Source organism: Tursiops truncatus, chromosome 21 (assembly GCF_011762595.2).
Source record: "Tursiops truncatus isolate mTurTru1 chromosome 21, mTurTru1.mat.Y, whole genome shotgun sequence".
Lineage (NCBI taxonomy): Eukaryota > Metazoa > Chordata > Mammalia > Artiodactyla > Delphinidae > Tursiops > Tursiops truncatus.
The window spans coordinates 28,900,092-28,918,639 of record NC_047054.1 but is presented as its reverse complement, the minus strand read 5'-3'; the positions used below and the strand labels follow the sequence as shown (position 1 = coordinate 28,918,639).

The following is an 18,548-nucleotide window of genomic DNA, read 5'->3' as shown; positions in this document are numbered from 1 at the left end:
CCCAGTCGCCAGCAAGGTGGATGGGCAACACTGCCGTTTAGTTAAAAAACTATCATTTCAGCTGGAGGGTGACTGTAATCTGAATTACATTTTGTTTTTGTCATCTACTCTTGCTGTGTAATTTATGGACGACCATGGCATGCTTCTTAATCTCAAACACCAAAGGAGGGAGGTGAAGATGGGGGCCAGGGGAAGGAACAAAGGAGGACTGTGAACTCAAAGAGGCAAGGGGGCAGCTCTGGGAGACTCAGGGGCAACCTCAAGGGGCGTGGAAGCGCAGGCCAGCGTGGGACCTGGCTGGAGAGGTGAGGGCCCCAGGCACTCATCTCTCAGACCCGGCAAGAGCCCTACCTAGTGGAGCGGCACATCCCTGGGGCGTGGTGTGTACGTTTCAGGGCTGTGGGGATCGGGTTTGGGAATGGCCCGACCTGGGCCGTTACAGCAAGTCCCTGACATATGAACCTTCAAGTTGCGAACTTTCAAAGATGCAAATGTGCAGTCGCGTGTCCAATCACGTGTTAGTTCACCTGTCCGGTGTACATTGTCACGTGAGTGCATCCTCTATAAATGTGTATTTCACTATACAGTGCTGTATAGAGTACAGTAGTACAGTACCTTTACTTCAAGCCCAGGAGGTCCGGAAGCAAGTAAAAGCAGTGGTATATAGCCTGTTGTGTTAGGTGGGTACCTTGGCTAACTTTGCTGGACTTAACGAACACGCTCTCGGAACTGAACCCGTTCGGTTGTAGGGGACTTACTGTATTCACCATCAAAAGGCGAGGACTTGACTGTGGAGTCTGACTTTCCCAGGATGGATCAGAACTGATGAATGGGTGGAGGACGGTCTCCCCGGGAGAGGTTGTCACCGGGCTGGGTGGGCAAGTCTCACTCCTGCTGTCCTTGAGCGGGAAATGAGGGTAAATGGGGGTGATGCTTCTCCCCGGAGGGAAGACAGTCAGAGGAGCTGTTCTGGGGCTTTAGGAACACGGAGCCTTGAGTTCAGGGTAGTGGGGACGCTTCTTTAGGAGAGGAAGATGGAAGGTGGGGTGCTGAGGGAATCCCCAGGAGGACGTGCTCCCCTGCACACGGGGGCTACGGGAGGCACAAAGGACTTGTTCGCGAGGGCAGCCAGGCTCTGTGTTTGGAGGCAGAGTGACAATGACATTGTTGTGTCATTATTAGTATTAGCTGCAACGGCAACCATGCCCACAAGCGTTTTGGGTCTTTGCCTTTTGCGTTGTCCTCATCTCAGTCTCTGTTAAGAAGGAAGAAGGCTGGCACTCTTCTTTTTAGGCTCAAATGGGTAAAGTGAGGCATAAAAAGGAACAAAGGTGGGTGGAGATGCTCAGGTCACAGGGGCGACCCCTTTCCAACTTTCATGCCCTCAGGCTCCCCCCCCCCCCCGCCCCCACCGCTGTGGAGAGAATTCTGTTCCAGGTTTTCTTGGCGTTACTCTGACGTCTTGGGGAGAGAGCTTTTCTCTCTAATTTCCCATCCTCAGCTAGGAGCTCTTTCTGTCCCGAGATGGGCTTCCTCTTCGTTGCCTCTTTATTCTTTGCCTTTTTAACCTCGCGGACCAGCCCTGGCCTGGGACCTAGCAGATGGGGCTGGGGGCTGGGAACTTGCACGGAAGGGGTGGCTGCAGGAACGAGGAGGGGTGATGTCCCCACCCTCCCGGCAGGACAGGCTGAGGGGCAAGTGGACCCTGCAGCAGTTGTGAGTCTGTCCAGACTCAAAGTTGAGCACCAGTTGGGATCACAGCCATCTGTGGGATACATTTAGATGGGTCATTAGGCGTGGGTATAAAGTTTAGAAAATTACTGGTCAGCTGGGGTCGAAGCCCTGACCTTCACGTGACTCCCCCTGGCTATGTGCGCACTTTCTCTCCTACTGCTTGAGATCCTCTGTGGCTTCAGCCAGTGTCCAGCCTTGACTCCCCTCACTTCTCCCCATGTCTAAACGCTTGCCCCTCATGGTCTCGGGAACACACCAGGCTCAAGTTTACCTTTTCTCTTTGGTTTCTGTGGCCCTTCTCTTCCCGTCCATCCATCTGCTCTACACATGCTTTCAGGTCGAGATCAAGTTTTATTTTCTCCTAGTGCATGTCTCCGACCCCTTTACTTTCTCTGACCAGCATGCAGTGGCCACTGCACTCTGCAGCATGAAATTAAATAAGCAACCTAAATGTCCATCAATGGAGGAATGGATAAAGAAGATGTGGGGTGGGCTTCCCTGGTGGTGCAGTTGTTGAGAGTCCGCCTGCCGATGCAGGGGACACGGGTTCGTGCCCCGGTCCGGGAAGATCCCACATGCCGCGGAGCGGCTGTGCCCGTGAGCCATGGCCGCTGAGGCTGTGCGTCCGGAGCCTGTGCTCCGCAACGGGAGAGGCCACAGCAGTGAGAGGCCCGCGTACTGCAAAAAAAAAAAAAAAAAGATGTGGTATATATATACACACACACACACACACACACACACACACACACACACGCACGCACACACACACACACAGTAGAATATTAGTCAGCCGTAAAAAAGAATGAAATAATGCCATTTGCAGTGACATGGATGGACCTAGAGAGTCATACTGAGTGAATTAATTCAGATGGAGAAAGACAAATATCATATGATATCACTTATATGTGGAATCTTAAAAAATGGCCCAAATGAACCTATTTACAAAACAGAAATAGAGTCACAGACGTAGAAAACAAACTTATGATTACCAAGGGGGAAAGGTGGAGGGAGGATTGACATAAACACATTACTATAAATAAAATAAACAACAAAGGCGTACTGTATAGCACAGGGAATGGTACTCAATGTTCTGTAATGACCTATATGGGAAAAGAATCTAAAAAAGAGTGGATATATGTCTATGTATAACTGATTCGCTTAGCTGTTCACCTGAAACTAACACAATATTGTAAATCAACTATACTCCAATAAAAATCAATTTTAAAAAACAGCTATTGCCTGGGAAACACAGTTTGCTTTTAAGAAATTTTCAAAAAAGATACTATTTTATTTTTACCCCCGTCGATTCGATTCACCGTTTCTCTGAACCGTCCCATCTCCTTACTGGAAAATGAGGGGTTTAGACGGATGATCTCTAAGGTCTTTGGCAGTTATAAAATTCTGTTTATAATTATCTTCTCATCTGGACTGTAAACTCCTCAAACACAAGGACAGTATCTTTTTCTTGCACTGACTGCCTCCATTGTCGAGCCCAGTGCTGGGCCCGGAGTGGGTATTCCCTAAGTTCTATTGTGTCCTTTTTCCTACTGGCAATGGAAGGAATGAGGCATGGCTCAGATGCCCTGGAAGCCTGGTCTTGTAGTCTGGCCCGAAGAGAAATTGTTCCATCATTTGTGGATATGGTGAAAACTGCTGTGACGTCTTAACACTCCATGTGCTCTGTTGCAGGAAATTGACACTGAGGACTCTGCCCAGCACAGGCAGATGTCATTTTAAAGGGGGCCAGCCCCACAACTCCCCACCCCGTGCAGCCTACACGTTTTGTAGCAAAGAAGAAAAAAGTGCTCAGCTTGGTTCGGCTACTTACTACCCACAAGACAGGGGCAAAGCACGTGGCTCGTGTGAGTCTGGGTTGCTCACCCCTACCGTGGCCACTGCCCTGTGGTGGGAATAAAAAGATGAGACATGTGAAAACATCCTGTCAATTGTGAAGCCAAGAGCGGTAGATGTGAAGTGGCCGAGGAGGCGTGGTGCTCGGTTTACTTAACATGTCATCATAGAAAGTCAAAAACTCAAACAGAAAAAAACACAACCTAAAAGGAAAGAAGCGAAGTGCTCTCTCTCTCTCCCGCTTTCATTCTGGGACAAAGAACCACTTCTGTTCTCTGGTTAATACTCTCTAGAGACTCCCCCTTTCCCACCCCTGCCAAAAAAAAAAAAAAAAAAGAAGAAATTAAAAGAAAGTCCAGGAGTAAGAGGGAGCAACCTGGTATATTCTGAAAGTTGACTCTGGGAGGAGAGGAAAATGTCAGCAAACAAAAGCTGTCACTCACTGGCAAGCTGCTGCCTCTGGGGAATCATCAGTAGGAAGAAAAACTAAAGCTCTGAACCTTGCCTGGAGCCGGCGCAGAGCTCGCGGCTGAGGCTGGTAGAACAGGACCCTCTGGATGGAACCTTCCTGCTCATTCTTGGGGTTTTAGCAGTTCCGGGGAGTCGCGCTGTTGGTTAAGAGTCTGCCTGCTGCCCCCTGAGTGGGCGCTGCGTCCCATTCTTAAGCATCCCGGCAGCCCTCGTGAACGGGTGTGTATGGTGGGACCAGGCCTCACCGCGGACATCAGTTGGAAACCCACCCACGCCCCTCTTAGCCTGTCTGATGCGCTCATGCCTCTCTTCCCCTTCCCCTGTCCCAACTTCCCCTCTCTTCCCACATCCATCCGCCTTGCCTGTCAATTTCCACCCCACGAATCAGAAGTCAGAGGCCCCTCCACCCCCAAGGCTGGCGACTGGGGCTCCAACCTTCTAGAAACCTGTTTGTGCGCAAACAAAGGCCTTCCCCCCCAACCCCTCTCAACACACCATCACGACTTTCCAAGACGATGATTGAGTTTTTCCCCTGTTCTGCTTGATATTTCTGCCAAAGCAAGAAAAATCCTCGTTGAAGTCTAGCAGGAAATCCAATAAAAATTCTTCAAAAGATGGGCTTGACATTGAAAAACAGCAAAATTATAAAATAGGCCTTAGAAAAGAGAGCAGAGAGTTATTATATCTGGCACCAGGCAAAAGCCCCGAGACCCCGTCCAAATGAGCCATCACAGACTGAAAGCGTTTAGCTTCCCGTTGATTAAATATGGAGAAGGACCCAGGGCTGCCAAGCCTCGGGGATCCAAAGTTTGTTTTCAGTCAGAATGTGTTTTCAGTCAATGGAAAAAATGGTCGGCCTGCGCTGGGCTGTGTAACCGAGAAGCCCCAGGTTTGGGCTGAAATATGGCTGTGAAGCAGAAAACCATGAGGGTAGTTAATCATCCCCCCCAGGCCCCTGTAATTTAACTCAGCGGCTCATTCCGCTTGGTAAGCTCCCCCAGCCTCCTTTCTTTCTTCTTCTCTCAGTTCATTTCGTTCAAGGGGGGATAGATGAGTCCTTCGGAGGCTCATTTGAGGCTACGTTTCAGTTGTGAAAACTCCTCACCCCCAAGGCACACCCCTCCCCCGTCGGGTCCCCACCGCCCACTGCTCTGAACACCCTGGGGGTATAACAACAGAGGGAGGAGACCATTCACATGGACGTCCTTCAGGGAAATCTCTTTGTCCCAGGAGCTCCCTGGAATTGGGGCCTGGAAAAATCTCTTCCTTCCCCACTGCCTTTCCAGGGAAGGCTCTTTTTCAGAGGCGTTTACTGCCATTCTTTTAACAGGGTGATCTTATTCGAGACTTATAGTTTCCTTTTTTTCCTGGGTTCTCATCTGCCCCAGTGCATTCCCTTACAATGAAGAGTACAGGATATTACTCAGCCGTTAAGAAAGAGTGAAATGATGCCATTTGCAGCAACATGGATGGACCTAGAGATGATCATACGAAGTGAAATAAATCAGACAGAGAAAGACAAATATCATATGATATCACTTATGTGTGAAATCTAAAAAAAAAAAACGATGCAGATGAACTTAGTTACGAAACAGAAACAGACTCACAGACAGAAAAGAAACTTGTGGTTACAGAAGGGGAAAGGGGAGGGAAGGGATAAATTAGGAGTTTGGGATTAGCAGATACAAACTACTATATATAAAATAGATAAACAACAAGGTCCTACTGTATAGCACAGGGAACTCTATTCAATATCTTGTAATAGCCTACAATGGAAAAGAATCTGAAAAAGAAGAGATAAATATACGTATATTTATAACCGAATGGCTTTGCTGTACACCTGAAACTAACACAACGTTGTAAATCAACTACACTTCAATAAAAAAACAAAAAAATTTTAAAAAGTATAGGAAGTCTGCTTTTGGGTATCATTAAGGCCCCATGAATGAGGATGAGAGAGAGAGAGAGAGAGAGAGAGAGAGAGAGAGAGCGAGTCTTCAGGCTTGTGGAGCTGGACTTTGAGGTAAGCCAAACCTCCTTCCCTGTCAAATGCAAGCACCTATTCTACTTTTCCACTTCAAGTTTTACACCCGTGAGTAGCTTCAAGGGAGCTGTGATGATGGTGCATTTCTGATCCTGGTGCATTTCTTTTTCTTTTTTTGATTTTTAAAAATTTCCATCATTCCTTCTACTTTAAAAAAAAAACTATTTTATTTATTTATTCATTCATTTATTTATTTTTACTGAAGTATAGTTGATTTACAATCTTATGCCAATCTCTGCTGTACAGCAAAGTGACTCAGTTATGCACATACAGACATTCTTTTTTCATATCCTTTTCCATTAGGGTTTAGCACAGGGTATTGAGTATAGTTCCCTTTGCTATAAAGTAGGACCTTGTGGTTTATCCATTCTAAATGTAATAGTTTGCATCTATGACGCTGGTGCATTTCTGATCCTCTTTCTCGCGCTCCCAGGGCCGTCACTGGCCCTGTGGCTTTCGTCAGCTTCATCTCTCCAATAACTGCTATTCGTGGAACCCCTCGCACTGAAATCTGTGTAAGATCGCAGGGCATGGGTCCAGCTGAGGCTTCGTTTGGTCTTCTGGTTGTTTCAAAGCGGTGGTCGACCCAGCCGCAGCCTCATCTCAAAGTCCAGCCTGTTTGATACCTTTCGGCCGGGCGCCCAAATTCAGTAACAGGAAGTCACTCCTGCCAAATATTTTTTGAGAACTAGGCAAATAAACTCAAGACAATGAATAAATAAATGGTTTGAAAATGGTGATATGGGAAATGCTCAGTGGTTTAATGGAAACAGATTCTTTTGTGAGGACAGCAAGTCTCGGGTGACTCGGCTGTGGAAGACGTGAGCTCAGTCAGCAAATCCCTGGATGACCAAGGGAAGGAGCAAGGAGACAGGTCCATGGGGTTAGGTTGTCCCAGAGAGCAGCCCAAGAAGTTCTGGGCAGGGAGAAGTTTAAGTAAAAAGCCATGGATAGAATGTGGCCTGTGTGTGTGTGTGTGTGTGTGTGTGTGTGTGTGTGATCATTCCAGGGATGGAGACCAAGGAGGTTGGTTATATTGTAAGAAAAAGAAGGAGGACAGAACAGAGTCACGTTTGTCCTCGTGTCCAGTCCCCTACTTTCACATTCATATAATTCTCCTCTCCAAGGTCATCACTTACTGAGTAATTACAACAGGCCAGCCTTGGGCCCAAAGCCTTATATGTTATCTCAGGCTGTCCTTCCACCAGCTCCCTGGGCCATGTCTTATCTTCTGTCTTCACAATAAGGGATCTGAGATTCGGAGCCTGGGAGAGCAAAAAGCATGAAAGTGGCAGAGTCGGGATTTGAACCCAGGTCTGTCTAGCTTCTCGCCCTGACCCTGCAAAGGCAGTCTACAGGGCAGGCTGTTGGAGATGGTGATTTGGGGGGCCCAGGCTTTTCGACAGAACCCAGTGGGGTCTACTTCAAAGATTCCACTTCACAAGAGGAAGAAAACCAGCAGACCAGTCAGGTCTGCATTTCAAAAGCCATGCAGGCTGCAGAGGGCCTCATGGGCGGCAGCAAGCCCAGGTTGGAAGGGTCAGTGGCAGGTCACTGTCACCATCAATCACCCGCAAGCCTTTTGTCTGTAGAGGTGAGCGGGAAGCAGAGTGGGTGAGCCAAGAGAATTTAAGGAACTCTGCTGGTGGCAGGAGACAGGAAGTGGCATTTAGAATTTTAAGGGGAATCTTCATGGTTTGGGGGAGAAAATGTCTGTTCTGGGTTCTGGAGCCGTGCCGATAAAGGGCATTCCAAGAACAAGTGAGCTCATCCTGATGTTGAGTCAGCTGCAAGTCTAGCCATCCATTTACAGACCTACCCATCCATTTCCGAAAGCCTCCGTGACCCACGTCGCCACAGTTCTAGAAGTTACCAAGAAGCCCAGTATTATACTTGCATTCAGAGAAACCTACAGCTGGGAAAAATATCTACATGAAACATACTATATATTACGCAGCTATACGTAGTAAATATATACACAGAGGCCGACCTCATTTGGTTGCACTTCATTTTATTGTGCTTTGCAGATACTGTTTTTTTTTACAGTTTGAAGGTTTGTGGCAACCCTGCATCAGGCGAGTCTATTGGTGCCACTTTTCCAATGGCCTCACTTTGTGTCTTGGTGTCACGTTTTGGTAATTCTTGCCATATTTCAAACTTTTTCATCATCATTACGTTTGAGTGATCTTTGATGTTGCCACTGTGACTCACTAAAGGCTCAGAGGATGGGTAGTGTTTTTTAGGAATCAAGTATTTTTTTTTTTTTTTTTTTTTTTTTTTTTGCTGTACGTGGGCCTCTCACTGTTGTGGCCTCTCCTGTTGCGGAGCACAGGCTCCGGACGCGCTGGCTCAGCGGCCATGGCTCACGGGCCCAGCCGCTCCACGGCATGTGGGATCTTCCCGGACCGGGACACGAACCCGTGTCCCCTGCATCGGCAGGTGGACTCTCAACCACTGCGCCACCAGGGAAGCCCAGGAATCAAGTATTTTAAAATTAAGGGATGTGCCTTGTTTTCTTAGACATAATGCTATTGACACTTAACAGACTACAGTATAGCGTAATCACGGCTTTTATATGCACTGGGACACCAAAAATTTGTGACTCAGTTTATTGGGATATTTGCTTTATTGCGCTGGAATGGAACCCGCGGAATCCCCGAGGTCTGTCTGTGTATGTATGCAGGCATGGTTTTAAGTATGTGCATGTGTTAGAGGGCATCCTAACCGTGGCTGGCTGAGGTCGGAGCTCCTGTTACACCCACTTTTCATAAGAGACCGAGGCACAGGAAGTCAAGTAGCTTGCCCACGTGGCCAGTGAGAGGTGGGCCAGGATGCAACCCCAGGCTGCCAGGATCCACGGGTGGCTCCCAGACAGAGTGGTCCAGTGTCCACGGCAGGGGGCTGGTGATCCCTTCAAGGGCAGAATGAGGAGCCGTGTGAGCAGGTGTGACTCAGACACGTGGCCTGTGGGAGGTCAGGGAGGGCGGGCAGGGCCCTGTGGGCAGGAAGCTCCGGGGAGAGGGTGGACGTGGCGGGTTGTAGGATGGGGCCTTCAGGAGCAGAGGCCGGGCCAGGCCTGATCCTGGGATTTGCTGGGAAGAGGGTAAGTTGACTGAAGATCAGGGTGGTCATCAGGGGGCATTTAAGAGTACCGGCCAGTGGGCAGGCTGTGGGCAGGTGGTCTCGAATGCCCGGTAAAGACTCCGGCCTGTTCCCTCTGAGGAGGTGGTGTTCCCCGGGGGCATTTGGAGCTTTCAGCTGGCCCAGCATAAAGGACAAGGTCCAGGGAGACCTAAATTCCAGGCCTGGCTGTGCCTCTAGGGGTCTTTCCTGCAGGTCACTCAGATGAGTTACCATCTGTCTGCATTCCAGCAATCTCATTTTTTAAGTAAAAGGCTTAGGCTAGATGCATCCCTCTGGCTATAGTCTGTGGTGAACCCCGATGAATCTAGCAGGGCTTTGGAAGAGGATTGGTGGCAGGGCGGGAGGGGCGGGCGGAGGGGGGAAGAAACTGGAGGCGGATGGAAAACTTGGAATCAGAAGATGCAGGATGGGGAGGTTATCTTAGAGACCTCCTCCCCGCTCTGTTTTACAAGTGGGGAAACCGAGGCACAGGAAGGTAAGTGGTTCCCAAGCCAGGCAGCTCATTCCTGTGGAGCCGAGGAGGCCATCCAGCCTCTGCCCCTTACTTAGTCTCCTTTCCCTTTGGGTGGGAGCTGCAGGGGACATTGGCTTGGAGCACGGGTGAGGGGGGAAAGGCAGGGAGGCTCAGCCTGGGGGTGCTGCCCCCCTTCATTCCTGGCCCATTTGGTCAGCACCGGCTGGGCAGCCATCCCCAAAGTGGTCCAGCTCAACAGAGCTCCCGAGGCCCGGGTTCCAGTCGTCGCTCCGTGTGGCAAGGCCCCGACTCTTTGGGGAAACTTTTAGACTATCATCTGTCAGATGGTCAGTTCAGGCTGTGAGCTGAGGCCATCGTGTCACGATGCAGGGGCATGTGAAGGGCCAGTGTGGAAGCCGCCCTCCCCCCGCCCTCGCCCCGGGCCTTGGAGCCCCTCTGCTGCTCTGGGCCTGGGAGCTGCTGCAGGGCGGGGGAGGGGGGTGCTGAGGCTGTGGGAGTCTGCACTGAGCCTCTGACACTTGAGTGAACCTCCCTGCTCCATGTCAAAGGAGTCTGGTAAAAGTTAACAGTCCTCCCTGCCTCGAGCAGATCAGAGGGACTCTGGGGGTCAGGGAGAGGTCGCTGAAACTGATGGCAGTCCCTGGAGCTGACCCCTGTCTATAGGCCTATCCTGCCCCCTCCCCTAATGCAGAACCCAGGGCTCCTTCCAGGGTGGCTGGCCCAAGCCCTCATTTGTCTAAAGGCCCCTTGGAAGATGTCCTGGGCCTTCCTTATAGGGGCCTTCTCTCTGTGGCCCTGCACCTCCCCTAGCCCTGGGCCCAAGTGTGTGTGTGTGTGGAAGGGAGAAGGTATGGGGGAGGGGCAGCCGGATGGTCTGTGGATGAGATGCCAGACTGATCTGGGCCTGGGCTGGGCCTGGCCAGGTGTGACCCTGGTCCCTGACCCCTAGTGGCCCAGAGGGGGAGGAGGGAGGATTGGGGGGTGGGGAGAGGCTGTTGGCTAACATTTACCAGGACCTTTGAAGATGTAAATGCTTCCCCAGGCCCTGCTGGGATGGATGGGGTCAGAGTTCACAGGCATGGTCGCCTGCTTCTCCAAGTGAGCTGGAAATCTTGCAGACAGATGGGTTAGGGTCCCATGTGAAGGACCTTCCCCAGGGCATTTGCTCCTTCTGGGGCTCTCTTGGATCCGGCCCAAGGACTTGGAGGCCTCGGGAGGGGCTGATGGGAGCTGTCTTTTTCAAATACTCACATTTCTCTTGGGTATGTTTTCTGGGTATATTTGGCTCCACTAAGATCAATCACTGGAAGATCTGGGAGAGAGAGCCTCGTCTCCTGCCTCTTCCTGTCCTTTTTATCCTGCGAATACTAGATTGCTTGGCGTTTCCTGTTCACACCATGCTCTTTCACGCCTGGTACCCCCCTGTGCTAGTTGCTCTGCAGGCATTCCCTTCCCCACCTTCCTTCTCAGGATGGCTAACTCCTATTCACCATTCTGTATCGCCTCCTCCAGGGAGGCTTCCTGGAGTGGAATCTGCCCCTCTGCTTGGTTCTCCTGTAGCACTGAATCAACTAATATTTATGCAATATGTACCAGGTCCTGTTCTATCGGGAATACATCAATGCGTAAAACAGACCCAAATCCTTCCCTCAGGGAACTTACATTCTTGAGGGTAATAACAGGGAAAAACGACATTACCCTATTTTTTTTTTTTTTTTTTTTTTGCGGTTATGCGGGCCTCTCACTGTTGTGGTCTCTCCCGTCGTGGAGCACAGGCTCCAGACACGCAGGCTCAGCGGCCATGGCTCACGGGCCTAGCCGCTCTGCAGCATGTGGGATCTTCCCGGACCGGGGCACGAACCCGTGTCCCCTGCACCGGCAGGCGGATTCTCAACTACTGCGCCACCAGGGAAGCCCCGACCTTACCCTATTTTAAACGCTTTACAGGTACTAACAGATTTAACCCTCAGAACATCCCTATGAGTTAGGTCAATTATCCACATTTTACATGTGAGATTACACAACTGATAAGGGGCATATTTAAATTAAATTAAATTTAATTTAATCCTGACAACAGCCCTATGAGATAGATGTGATTTTCTTCATTTTCCAGATGAGGAAACCAAGACTTAGAGGGGTAAGTACTTGGTCCAGGGTCATTCTGCCAGTAAGTACCATCCAAAGCAGGATGAGTCTAAGCCTGGGAAGGACCACATTGCCTCCCTATCATAACAGGACCCTGTTTCTGTATTGAAGCCATTTCTCTTTGTATTAAATGGTCCGCTCATCTCCATCATCCTGGGAACTCCCCCAAGGCAGCAACCTTGGCTCATTTTCTGTCTCCTTTGAACTCCCATTGTGTTGGGTGCTTAATTGGCTTCTAACAAATACTTATCTATGGGTTGACAGCTGTATGTGGGCAGAGATGAGCACAAAGCAGCTAATATTTACTGCACATACTCTGTGTTGGGCTGTGCGATGGTCTTTGCTAAGCATGAGCTCTTCTGGTCCTTACAACGTTCTAGGAATTATGTCACTACTCACAGGCTGGTAGCTAGGAGTGCTCAAGGTGGGACTTGAGTCACAGGTTCCTCTGACTTCAAAACTCCTTGTCCTTTCCTCTATGCCACGGGAGGCTGATCAAAGGAAAGGTGGCTCAAGCCTCCTGGCTCTTGGGTTTCTGTCCCCACCTGGCTGGGAGGCCTTAGGGACGGAATTGGGGTGGGCCTTCGATGCTAAGGGTAGCATCCTCCCTAGGCTGCAAGGCAGCTGGAGAAGTTGAGGCTTCGGTTCCAAGATTATTCTCATCTGATAAGATGTTTGAAGTTGTTGAAGGGAGTGACTGGGCACATTGAAGGTGTTCAGTGAATTCTTACTGATCGTTGTGGGTTCATTCCCCGTTCCAGAGAGACAGCCGGATTCAGGCTAAAACAGCGGACACTTTGGGCATTTTGACTTGGGAAGAGGAGGATTATAGCAGAATAGACTTCAGGCCTTAGGTCTGGAGCAGAAACGGGAGCGTTCCTGCTGTATGTATGTTTTGTTCCTTTGTTCTGACATCTGTTTTTGTTTTTTTATTTTTTGCTTTCCCAGTTAGGAGGGGAGAACAGCATCGAATCTTCTGATTCATCTGCCCACAGGGCTTAGCAGACTGGCCGACTGGAGGTATGTACGGGGCGAGGAGGTCACAAGAGATGGATTTGGGGTCGCAACAGCTGAGCAGGGGACCAGCGCCTGCGTCTCGGGACCCCCAGGTTTTCACTCTTGCCGTCAGGTCTCATTTGCCTCTACAACCCCCCTCTCCCACCGTCGATGGGCTTGTTGGATCCGTACCCCTCCCCCCTTTGGCTAATGCCCTATTTTGCTTGACTAACAGTTAAAATGCAGGACTGCACCCAAACGAACTAAGCTCACTTAAATCACTGGCAGGTAATTTGATAGATGTTGGCCGGCGCCCGCTTTGGGAATTAAGTAAAGCCTGAGCCGCGGAGACAGTGGGAAACAACCTTGTGTAACTGGTAAGCAGGCGGCCTCATTTCACCCGGAGACAGCCCAGGCCCCAGCTCCACAGCTCAGCCTGGAAGGCTGGAGTGGGCCAGGTGGACGGTTGACGTTTCTCTCTCAGCCTCTTCCTCCCTCGGTCCTGGCTCTGACTCCCCTGGGGTTGGGAACCTGACTCCTGAGGATCTGCAACGTTGTCCCCACCAGCCGAGGTCTCATTTCCTGGAGCTCACCTGGGGAAGACCCAGCAAATGATGTCGTTGGCTAAGCTCACTTGTTTGCTGAGCTAACTCAGACGGGACAAGGGTTTTTCCGCAGATGGGCGTGGTGTCGTACAGATGGGTGTTTTATGGACCGAGCTCAGAAACTGACAGCTTGTGGAAGGCAGCTCCCATCTGCAAAGAGGCCAGTTGCAAGGGAGAAACTTCTAGGTCCTTTCATCACGGTGAGGATCGTTTGTTCGTGCGCTAACTTCAGATAAGCAGAACAAACAAGCCTCGGCCCAAGTGGGAACTGGTTCTGCCCCCTCTCTTTGCTTTTCTAAGTCATCAAAGCCAAGTTCCTAAAGCCTGACTGTCTCACGGTCCTTTCTGATGGTTTCATTGTTTTGTTTATTGTGCTTATGACAAGTGCTAACAGACCGCTTTCAAAGTGTGTTGATATTTCGGTTGTTTTTGAATGGCCCTTCTGTTTTCCTGCATCTGGACAGCATTAGAGCCTGGCCCCAGGGAGCCACTGGGTTCCTATAAAAGTGTACCAGGTCCCCTTTTGCAGAAAACACCAGCCATGGCAAGATCAGACTCCCCATCTGGGCAGGGACAAACACCAAAACCTAGAGCAGAATTAGGCGACAATATTCAGCAGCTGCGGAAGACAGGCCCGGGCTGGGAAGGGGCCAGCAGGCATTGCTAGCTGGATTGCGGGTGTTCCTTCTGCCCATGGACATACTGTGATCTTCCCATGGGAGGACGTTCCCTAGCAGAGGGCCTGGCACTGGGCGATGCCGCTAAATGCTGGTCATCAACAGGTTCACTCTCTGTCTTCTTCTCCAGGCTGCCTGGTCAACACCAGCAGCGGGTCCAAATAAGGGGGTTCCCGGAGATGGGACAAAGAGCAAGAGCTGGAAGATGAAGAAGATCATGGGGTCTGGGAGGACCAGAAGAGGCAGGGCAGCGTGCCCTGCAGCTCCGACCCTCTTCCCTCTACAGCTTTCTTCGGGGATCTTCGGTTTTCACGCCCTTTCCCTTCCTACTTCTCCTGCTCCGTCCCCATCCCCAGGCCCTGCCACATGCTACACTACAGCCAGCTTCCTCCAGTGTGAGAGAATCTCGGTGCACAGACCAGGCTCAGGGGAAGGGAGTGACATGCACAGTCTCGCTTTATAAATTCAGCACAAACTGGATTTTGTTTCTTCCAGGTCGTCCTTTCCAGCGGGCTGAGGTTTTCTTTAGCCCACGTGCTTTATCGGCCTGTACACGGTTCTCTCTTGTTTGGTTTCAAGTGTGGCAGAGTCCCCTTCTGACTGTGCCCCAGGTAGCTGTGTGGCTTGGTTTGCGAAGTCCCTGGAACTTGAGTTCAGAGTCAAATGGATTAAGATTGAGTGGGTGACAGGGAGCTTTGGTGCCTCGGAGCTGCAGTTAGAGGGGACCCAGGCAGGCCAGATGGGGGAAAACGTGTGCTCTACCGTTGGTTCTCTGACGGAACCACGTGAGGCTCATAGACCTACAGTCAGTGTGTTCATGCATATGGACACGTTGGGTGGGTGGATGGGGGCTGCATGATGACTGGTCTCCATCCACCAGGCCTCAAAGTTCTTGACATCTTTATGGCCACACTCCATGGCATTTCCTTCTAGACACACACTGTCTTGTCAAAAATTCCCATTTAAGCTGCCTCTCCTGCCCTGGATCTTTTTCCTTAAATTTTTAACATCCGGAGAAATGTATACGTTACTGCACTTACTTTAGCTGATCTGGGATGCCCGATGGAGTGCTCAGTGGTACCATTTTGTTTCTCTAGGACCGGAATTGCATTGGCTCTTGGATCTGACAAGGAGACAAAGAGAGGCTCTGGGTCCAGGGCCCAGCACGTGGTGACGGGCTGGGCTGATTGGCCTCTGAGAAGCTGAACACGCCTGCCACAAAGGCATGAACATTCTATAAAAGGGATACTTCCTGTTTTCCCTCTTATAGAAAACAGTGGGGTTTTCTGGGTAGGCTTGGTAGAGAGCAGTGGTCTTCTGTCTAACACCTCGTGTGTGTGAGTGTGAGTGTGTGAATACTTGTCATATTGAAAAATGTCAAACTTTACATAGCAGTTTCTTTTCTCACCAGGGTCTCTGCTTGTGTGAAACTTTCATTTTATAGCTTTGGCTGTTAATTCATCACAGGCACCACCATCAATAAATATTTATTGGGCTTTCATTGGGCTCAGCGTGTTGAAATAAGAACTGTATATTTGACTCAAGAGGAGTCAATAGCAGATGGGGGTAGATTGGGGGAGGGGGGCCGGGAGAAACAATCATTGCCGTCTCTTCCAGCCCTGAGATTTGGTGACTTTATAACTAAAGTGATGGGGTCCACTTGACACCCATTAGGCTGTCAGCTACGAGACGCACGGGCCATCATGAAGTCACTGTCAGAAAAACCACCCAATGCTGGCAATACACATCTTCAAGCCTCATGTCCATTTTGGGATTCAGGGCTGCAAAGGGATGAAATGAGTCTTCTTGGCTTTTCCCATAGTGCCCGTAAAAACAAATATAGTTGACCCTTGGACAGCTCCTAGTTTAGGTCACTGACCCTCCGCACAGTCGAAAATCCACGTATATCTTATAGTCAGCCCGCCGTGTCCGTGGTTCCTTCATTTTCGCGGTTCCGTATCTGCAGATTCAACCAAGCACAGGTCATGTGGCACTGTAGTATTTACTACTGAAAAAAATACGTGTGTAGGTGGACCCACACAGTACAAACCCCTGTTGTTGAAGGGCCCACTGTATTTGCTGATGGAGTGATGGTTGCCGTTTGATTTTGGAGTTTAAGAGGTGCATTGACCTCGGGGAAGATTGTAGCCTGTTGATGCTTTGGCAGGAGAGGAGCCAGTCTACTTTTTTGCAAGTGTGTCTGTGGCAGCCTGAGGGGGGTCGGTCCCCACTTGGTGGGAATCCCGGAGCGGTGTGGGCTGGGAGGCAGGGCTGGGTGCCTCTCATGGAGCCCTAGTTAATCAGACAGGAAACAGCTGGCCTGCCACGGCAGTGACTCAGGCCTCCTGGGGGGGTTTCTTCAACATTACGGAGATGAACATGGCTCTGTGAATTCCCTTTGGACCTGGGCCTCCTGCTAACTGCCTCCATATTTATGGGAAGATGGGCAGACCACGGAGCGAGGCCCTGGAGTGGAGTCTGTGCTCAGGAGAGTGGCCCTGGCCCTAGTGGGAGTTGTGAAAAGGTAGAGCTGAGCCCTACGGGGTCAAGACGTTCTTGCTGTGAGGTGGGCAACCTATTATTACTATTACTACTACAGTTTCTGAGTCCAAGCTCGTACTGCTCACCACATGACAGGCCAATAAATTGAAAGACAAGTTGTTGGGCAAGAAATAGTGACTTTATTTGGAAAGCCAGCAGACTGGGAAGATGGGGACTGGTCTCCCAAAGAACTATCTCACCTGAGTTAGAATTCAGGTTTCTTTTATACTAAAAGGGAAGGGGTCCCATTTGTTTATTTTTGTTTTATTTTCATTACTCTAGGAGGTGGGTCAAAAAAGATCTTGCTGTGGTTTATGTCAAAGAGTGTTTTTCCTCTAAGAGTCTTATGGTGTCCGGTCTTACATTTAGGTCTTCAATCCATTTTGAGTTTATTTTTGTGTATGGTGTCAGGGAGTGTTCTAATTTCATTCTTTTACATGTAGCTGTCCAGTTTTCCCAGCAGCACTTATTGAAGAGGCTGTCTTTTCTCCATTGTATGTTCTTGCCTCCTTTGTCATAAACTAGGTGACCATAGGTGCATGGGTTTATCTCTGGGGTTTCTATCCTGTACCATTGATCTATATTTCTGTTTTTGTGCCAGTACCATACCCTCTTGATTGCTATAGCTTTGTAGTATAGTTTGAAGATGGGGAGCCTGATTCCTCCAGCTCCATTTTTCTTTCTCAAGATTGCCTTGGCTATTCGGGGTCTTGTGTTTCCATACAAATTGTAAAATTTTTTGTTCTAATTCTGTGAAGAATGCCATTGGTAGTTTGATGGGGATTGCATTGAATCTGTAGATTGCTTTGGGTAGTACAGCAGAAACTAACACAGCATTGTAAAGCAATTATACTCCAATAAAAAAAAATAAAAGGGAAAGGGGTGTGGCTGGTTGTTACAAACTTTTTGGTGTAGGAATCGTTTGTTCTTGCAGCTGTCCACATAGGTCTGGTCACAGTGTTCCTGTAAACCTCCAACAAGACAAAGGTTATTGTCTGGCCCACAACTTTTAATCTCTATATGAATGGAAAAGTGTTATACTGTACCTTTAAAGGTCAGGGCCTTGGGAATGGGCTACCCTGTATATTTCAGTCTATAGGCAACATTCTTTTATAAAATGTGCAGAGTCAGCATGACTCAGCACAGGCAAGGGAGCACAAGGGTTAGAGCTAAAGGAATAGATCCCATATGGAGTCAGGCTTGTTCTTCTGTTACATTACTATTCCCTTGGTCCAAAAGAGAAGCTGAAACAGAAACCCGGAGTGGTTTTGTGCCCAAGGTATCACTATCAGAACAGGATCCTAGAGTCGGGGTAAACAGGAGACGAGGAGTCCAGATTGGCTGTCTTTCGGTTCAGATTCTCCACTGCCCCGGGCGGTGGGGTGGGCAGCGGGTGGGCAGTGGAGCAGAGCTGAACATTGTAAAAGATGGTGTTCAGTGTCTCACAAGCTGCTTTTCCCTTGAGGTTGAATTGGTGGTATTAGGGCTAAAGAGAGCTTATAGAGAAGCAAGGAACTGGGGAGTGTTGCCTGGCTCCACATTTACTGCTAGGTTAACTGTGGAGTTACCTTACCTCTCCAAGCCTCAGTTTCCCTAACTGTGAAGTGAACGTATTGGTACCTACCTCATAGGGTTGTTGGCAGCAGCAAATGAAAGAATACATATGAGATTTGCATCATGCCTGAAAGACAAGTTAGCGATTCATAATTCTTAGGTGCCATTATAGGAAGGCAGTCTAGTGGTTAAGGGTGCAGGCTCGGAGACTGACTGCCTGAGCCCAGAGAGGTGAAGTGACCGTCCAGGTCACACAGCGGTGAGGACAGTCATGGTGAATTCCCCAGTTGAGTACTCTTTCCAGATCCCTG

At 49.6% G+C, this 18,548-nt stretch overlaps 1 long non-coding RNA gene across 4 annotated transcripts in view; it reads left to right on the top strand.

The window, feature by feature from the left end:
- The window catches only part of LOC109547669 (uncharacterized), a 337,191-nt gene that overhangs the window by 124,918 nt on the left and 193,725 nt on the right, over positions 1-18,548 (top strand). For all 4 annotated transcript variants that reach the window (XR_012328995.1, XR_012328993.1, XR_012328994.1 and 1 more), the window contains exon 3: positions 12,813-12,884. This is a non-coding gene — a long non-coding RNA (uncharacterized lncRNA). The remainder of the gene's footprint in view (positions 1-12,812; positions 12,885-18,548) is intronic.